Source organism: Myotis daubentonii, chromosome 5 (genome assembly GCF_963259705.1).
Source record: "Myotis daubentonii chromosome 5, mMyoDau2.1, whole genome shotgun sequence".
In the NCBI taxonomy this organism is placed as follows: Eukaryota; Metazoa; Chordata; class Mammalia; order Chiroptera; family Vespertilionidae; genus Myotis; species Myotis daubentonii.
The window spans coordinates 56721717-56727507 of record NC_081844.1 but is presented as its reverse complement, the minus strand read 5'-3'; the positions used below and the strand labels follow the sequence as shown (position 1 = coordinate 56727507).

The following is a 5791-nucleotide window of genomic DNA, read 5'->3' as shown; positions in this document are numbered from 1 at the left end:
GGGAAAAGGGAGAAACTTAAAGTAGAGGACACAAGCAGTAGAAAGTAGATATATATTTAAATATTTATAATGTGTTTCTTAATTGGGTTAGAAATGTATCTTTCTAAAGTCATTATGCTTAAATTTCCTTTTTGGTGTTTATGCCTGCATTCTTGAAAGCTTCCTTAATCATCAGAATTTCAGAACAGAATTAATTCTCAATTATTTGCACTAATGGAGAGAAAAAGAATAGAAAACAAAATATTAGCAGCAAAAATAAGTAACTTTATATAAAAAGGAATTAGTAACCCCAAATAAATCAAAATGAACCTAAATGTAAAAGATAAAACTATAAAACCCTCAGAAGGAAACACAGGTGTGAATATATTATTAATAATTCTGCCTTTAATACCAAAATGGAGCATGATTCTTCGAAGTTGTGAATTAAGTAAAGTCAATATAATTTCTGCAAGGGTAATTTTGACATTATAACCTAATTATAGTTATATATGCCCCTTATCCTATACCTAGAGGCCTGGTGCATGAAATTCGTGCATGGGAGGGGTTGGGTCCCTCAGCCCAGCCTGCACCTTCTTGCAATCTGGGACCTTTTGGGGGATGTCCAACTGCCGGTTTAGGCCCTATCCCACAGACATCCCTCTTGCAATCTGGGACTGCTGGCTCCTAACCACTTGCCTACCTGCCTGATTTTGCCCCTAAAACTCAAGCTTTTTCTTTCTTAATTTTTACTATTTACATTTTTTCCTTATTTTTTATTTTAAAATTCAAGCTTCTTGAGAACATGAAGCATTTAACATTATTCCATACTCCTTACAGAGCGCTAAGCATGGTAAACATAGCAAATATTTAATACTTATGGGCTTCTATACAAACACTTTCCAACCAGGAATGTTTTAATAGGCAGTCTCCAAAAACTTGAACTAGAAAACCTATAAGTAGAGTGTTCAGATTTCAGGCATCAGGTGCTATTAGCAGGATTTCTATCCCAATTAAACTATAATTCTGAGCTCTCAACAGTCCGGACAAACTGGTCTTCACTTTGTGTGTGTTTGTGTGTGTGTGTGTGTATGTTGTTGTTGTTCTTTTGGTTTTTGATTCCAAAATAGAGATTTATTTATTAAGAATTCTTTAGTGTTTGCATAAAAATCACCAAGTGTTCCTCATTGGGTTTTTAACACACATGAATTTTTTGGGGTCCCTCTATTCACCCCAATACTTTCAAAATACAGCTCTTATTAGTGCCAGGAGGGACAGTTACGGCAGCGAGGTGTTTCCTTGGGTCTCGGCATCAGGAGGGCTTGTGGTCTCCTCTCTGAGAGAACACATGACAGGTAATTTCTTAGGTGAGGTAGGCTGTCCCTGAAGAAAATACTTATGCAGAAGAATGCAAATTCAGTCATCTGTGGTCAGTTATTCATACCTGATAGCTTTAAAATAGAGTCCCCTTGGTCAAGGTCATCAAAGGCTTGCTGGTTGTTTTCAAATATAAAAAACTGTCTGGAAAAAGATAGTAGGAAAGACCGGGGTCTATACTGACAACACTGTGACACTGGGCTGTGCAACCACAGGAGAGCACACAGCAGTACGCTTTAAAAAAAAAAAAAAAAACCTGTATAATTTCAAATCAGACTCCTCATTTCCTTTTCCACCTCCAGGATGGCCCGAAAGATCACTGCACCAGATCCTCATTTTTAAAATGAGGTGTATGACAGGGCTCCCCCCGGGTCATGCACCACATGGGGGGATGGGGACAGAAAACCCTAGGACTTGACTTATTAGCAACATTAACTGATTTTTATTACACTGAAATGAAGACAGTCAGTCTGTGCTGTTGTGAAATTAAAGGTGATTCAGAAGTAGGGTGGTTATTCATTACTCTGTTAGGATAGACCCCAAAAATGACTTTTCAGAAACCAGGGCTGTCCCCTACAACCCCAGACAGACTCTGGGCCACTCTGGAGGATGCAGGCCAAGGCAGCCTGCCAGCTTGCTTCACAGTGATTCTGGCTTGTCTGTTTCTGGGAGTGCCAGCCACTGGGCACGCCTACATGCTATAGTTGAGCTCAGCATTCACCTTGGTGTACATCTCGTAGATGACACCAATGGTGGCCATGTAGTTGACCAGGAACAGGTGGACCTTCTCCAGGCACTCTTCCTCCGTCATGTTCTGGCCCTTGGAGAGCGCTTTCAGGAAGTCGGACTTATAGGGCTTGGCATACAGCACTGCCTGGAAGGTCTTCTGCACTATCAGCCATGGTACTTCTTGAGCGCCATCTCGTAGGCCTTGGTGGCATTTATGCAGATGAGGTTGGGTGGCTCTCATCCCGCTCCCTGTCGCAGATGCTCTGCAGGAAGACCTAGATGAAGTGGAGGCCCCTTTTCAGCCACATCAGTGCCAGCGTGGCCCCCATTTTGGGCCACTCTGCTCCATACATTTCCTTCTCCGCCTCCAGGATGTTCTGCAGGGTCCAGAACTTGGCCGGGTGGGTGTTGTACACAGCTTTGATTTTCGTGATGTTACCACTTATGTCTGCCTTGATGGGTGTAAACATTGGGGACCCAAGGCAATGGAAGAAGGGCGGCAGGTGGGACACCGCCTCCAGGAAGGACCTGTTCTTGATCTGCTTGTCCTCAGGCAGCAGCTTCAGCAGGTGCTTGGCCAGCAGCGCCATTTCGGGGTCGAGGCCGGTGGTGATGCTGCTTTCTAATTGGATTTTCTTCTTCCTTCCCCAGCAGACTCCAAACCTACTCTGGACCCCAACGCCACAGACCCTTAAGACCTTCCCCCTCCTATTTCTTTAACTTTTCCCCATCAAACTTGCACCCTATCATGTTGCTTAGGGGTGACCCTAACCTCTCCATGGGGGGTGGGGCCAGCCCAGCGAGGGGCCGTGGTGGTTCTGGTCTAACAGTTGTTATGGTTGTGACCCCGTTACAGTCGTTGGCTTTTTACTAGTATACTAGTAGCCCATTGCACGATAACGCGTGCAGTAGACTGCCCACTGCTTCCGCGAGAGCTGGTGGGAACTGCACTGTGCCGCTGGGAGCCCCACTGCTTCCAAGGGAGCCATGTGGCTTCCGCAGGAGGCAGAAGCAAGCTGCCAGTGCCCACAGGAGCCGGGAGGGAGTCATGAGGCTTCTGCGGGAGGCGGGTCCGCCATCTCCTCTCTGGGCCTGCACTCAGCTGTGGAGGCTGTGGGCTGGCCCCCTGTCCCTGTCTGTGCCCAGTCCAGCTCCGGGGGGGCTAGCCAGAGCTGGGGCACAGTGGCTCGCTGGCCCTCTGTCTCCGTCTCCACTTCGGGCCTCATCTGTGCGTGCAACTTCCTCCTGTCTGGTTGTGACCCATTATGGTGGCCTGGCCTAATTTGCATATTTCCTCTTTTTATATCTATATATATAAATATATAGATAATAAAAGCCTAATATGCTAAGTGTTCAGTTTTCCAGTCGTCCATTCAACCAATCAAAGCATAATATGCTAATGATATGCTAAGGCTGCTTAACCACTTGCCAAGACATGCACCAAGGGGCAGTTGCTCTGACTGGTAGGTGAGCTTGCTGCTGGGGTCACCGATCAGGACTGAGTGAGACCAGCCAGACATACCCTGGAGCCCTTCCATGTCCCTCCCTGGCCCCGATTGTGCACCAGTGGAGTCCCTTGGCCTGGCCTGTGTTCTCTCGCAATCTGGGGCCCCCTGGGCGTATGTCGGAGAGCTGGTTTCGGCCAGATCCCGCAGGCATAAAAGGATAATATGCAAATTGACCAAACGATAGCACGACCAGTTGCTATTAATCGCACTGACCACCAGGGGCAGATGCTCAATGCAGGAGCTGCCCCCTGGTGGTCAGTGTGCTCCCACAGGGAGACACTGCTCAGCCAGAAGCTGAGCGGCTGGTGAATGCAGCAGTGGTGGCGGGAGCCTCCACAGTAGTGTTAAGGATATCCGACATCCCCCCAAGGTCTCCCAGACTGCCTGGGAGAGGGCGCAGGCCAGGCTGAGGGACTCTCCCCCCAACCCCCCAAGTGCAGAATTTCATGCACAGGACCTCTAGTGTTTGAAATAGAATGCTTTGTTTAATATAGAATGTTTCTGGATTAATTTTAGATAAACATTAAAAGGAAAAGCAGGATTTTCTTTACTTAGGCCATAAGTAATAAAATAAAGAAAATGCATCTGCTTTGAACTATGGCTCCCCAAGTCAGTATGAGAGCTAACTAATACTGAAATTTTTATTTTAGCTTCTTTGAAGAATCTAAGATAATATTTTGGCCTTTTCCCTCTACAGAATGACCTCATCATTGGCTCAAAAAGTAGGTGAAATAATGCTAATAATTCATGGAAGCTATTTCAATATAAATTTATTTGAGTTGGAGAACATTCCAGGTAAGCACATTTTTTGTCTCTAAGCATGTTTGCAAAGTCTTATGACATAGCAGTAATATTATTAATGTAGTATATGTTTTTTTTATTTTATACTCTATTTTCTACTACAAAATAAAACTGTCAAAGCAATTATAAAAAAGAAAGAACACTTTTTAAAAAGGTGACATGTGAGAGTTACCTCAAAATGTATAATTAATTAATTGGAATATTTCAGAAATAATTATCTACCACAAAAATAAAATAAAAATTTGAGAAAGTCTATGTCAAAGCTAAAAACACTGAGAGCTAATTCTTTTATTCAACTACAGAATGTCTAATAACTGTCCTGTGAATTTCTACAGGGCTGGGATCTTAAATATTTTATTATATCCCAGCACTAGGCTGGATGTTCAATAAAAATGTGTTGAATGAATTGTAAGGTATAAATATGGTTAGTGGGTTGCAGTATTAATGAAGATATATCACTTCAAGATCAAAATGATGTTTCTTGTTAAAGGTAGTAAATTAGCATATGTTAGCCTTCCCACCAATGATAATTATGCCCACTTTTACTTTGCATAATACTTCTTTTTAAAACTCAGAATTTATCTTACTAAAGATCGTAGCTTATTAACTCTTTGGATAATATGTGCTCTTTTCCCATCTGTGACATTTATATGTTATTAAATATATAAATATATGTTATGAACATATGTAGTCTTAATTATTATAGAGAAAACAGTTTAACACACAAGCAAACAAACATTCAATAAGTGTGAAATAGAAGGAAAAATTCACTAAGACTCATTATTAATACCAATTCCTTTCCAAGTTCTTGCTTAATGGTTTAGTGACTAGCTCCTGAGGCTTGTGTGAGCCTCTGCCCTTCTGGCAAAGAATCTGTTTCAGAAGATTTCTTATATTCTGTCCACCCCTATTGTTAAAAAACATAATTAAATCAAAATACTTTAAATTTCAGTCAAACACATTCATGACAATTTTAAAAACTGTCATTAAATTTTTCCACCTAACTAGCACACAAACAAAAATAATTTGACAGGCAGAAATAGACAATGGGATTATTAAATATCAGCTGGTCTTTGAAAGATGGGTTGAAAATAATGTTCTGTCAAGTTTTAGAGTTAGATGAAATAAAATTAAGCTTTTCTACTTAAATTGGCCATAAATGTCTTCACATGTCTTGCAGTACCTTTAATAGTGTAACTCATAAACCAGACCCAAATTGAGAAGAGAATGACCCATTATTCAGAAATGAAAGCCAAGAGAGGCTGGGAGTCACTGAAATCAGTAAAGAGAGATTTTTCAGGAAAAGTGAATTTAACAGTAAAATGCCCTTTTGATTTAGTGACATGTTGATTATTGATAACCAAGGTAAAGAGTAGTTTTCAGTGGAGTCTCAGGATTAA

At 42.0% G+C, this 5791-nt stretch overlaps 1 pseudogene; it reads right to left on the bottom strand.

Moving 5' to 3' along the window:
• Window positions 1–1674: 1674 nt before the first annotated feature.
• LOC132234285 (glycolipid transfer protein-like) lies at window positions 1675–2692 on the bottom strand (annotated as a pseudogene).
• Window positions 2693–5791: the final 3099 nt, after the last annotated feature.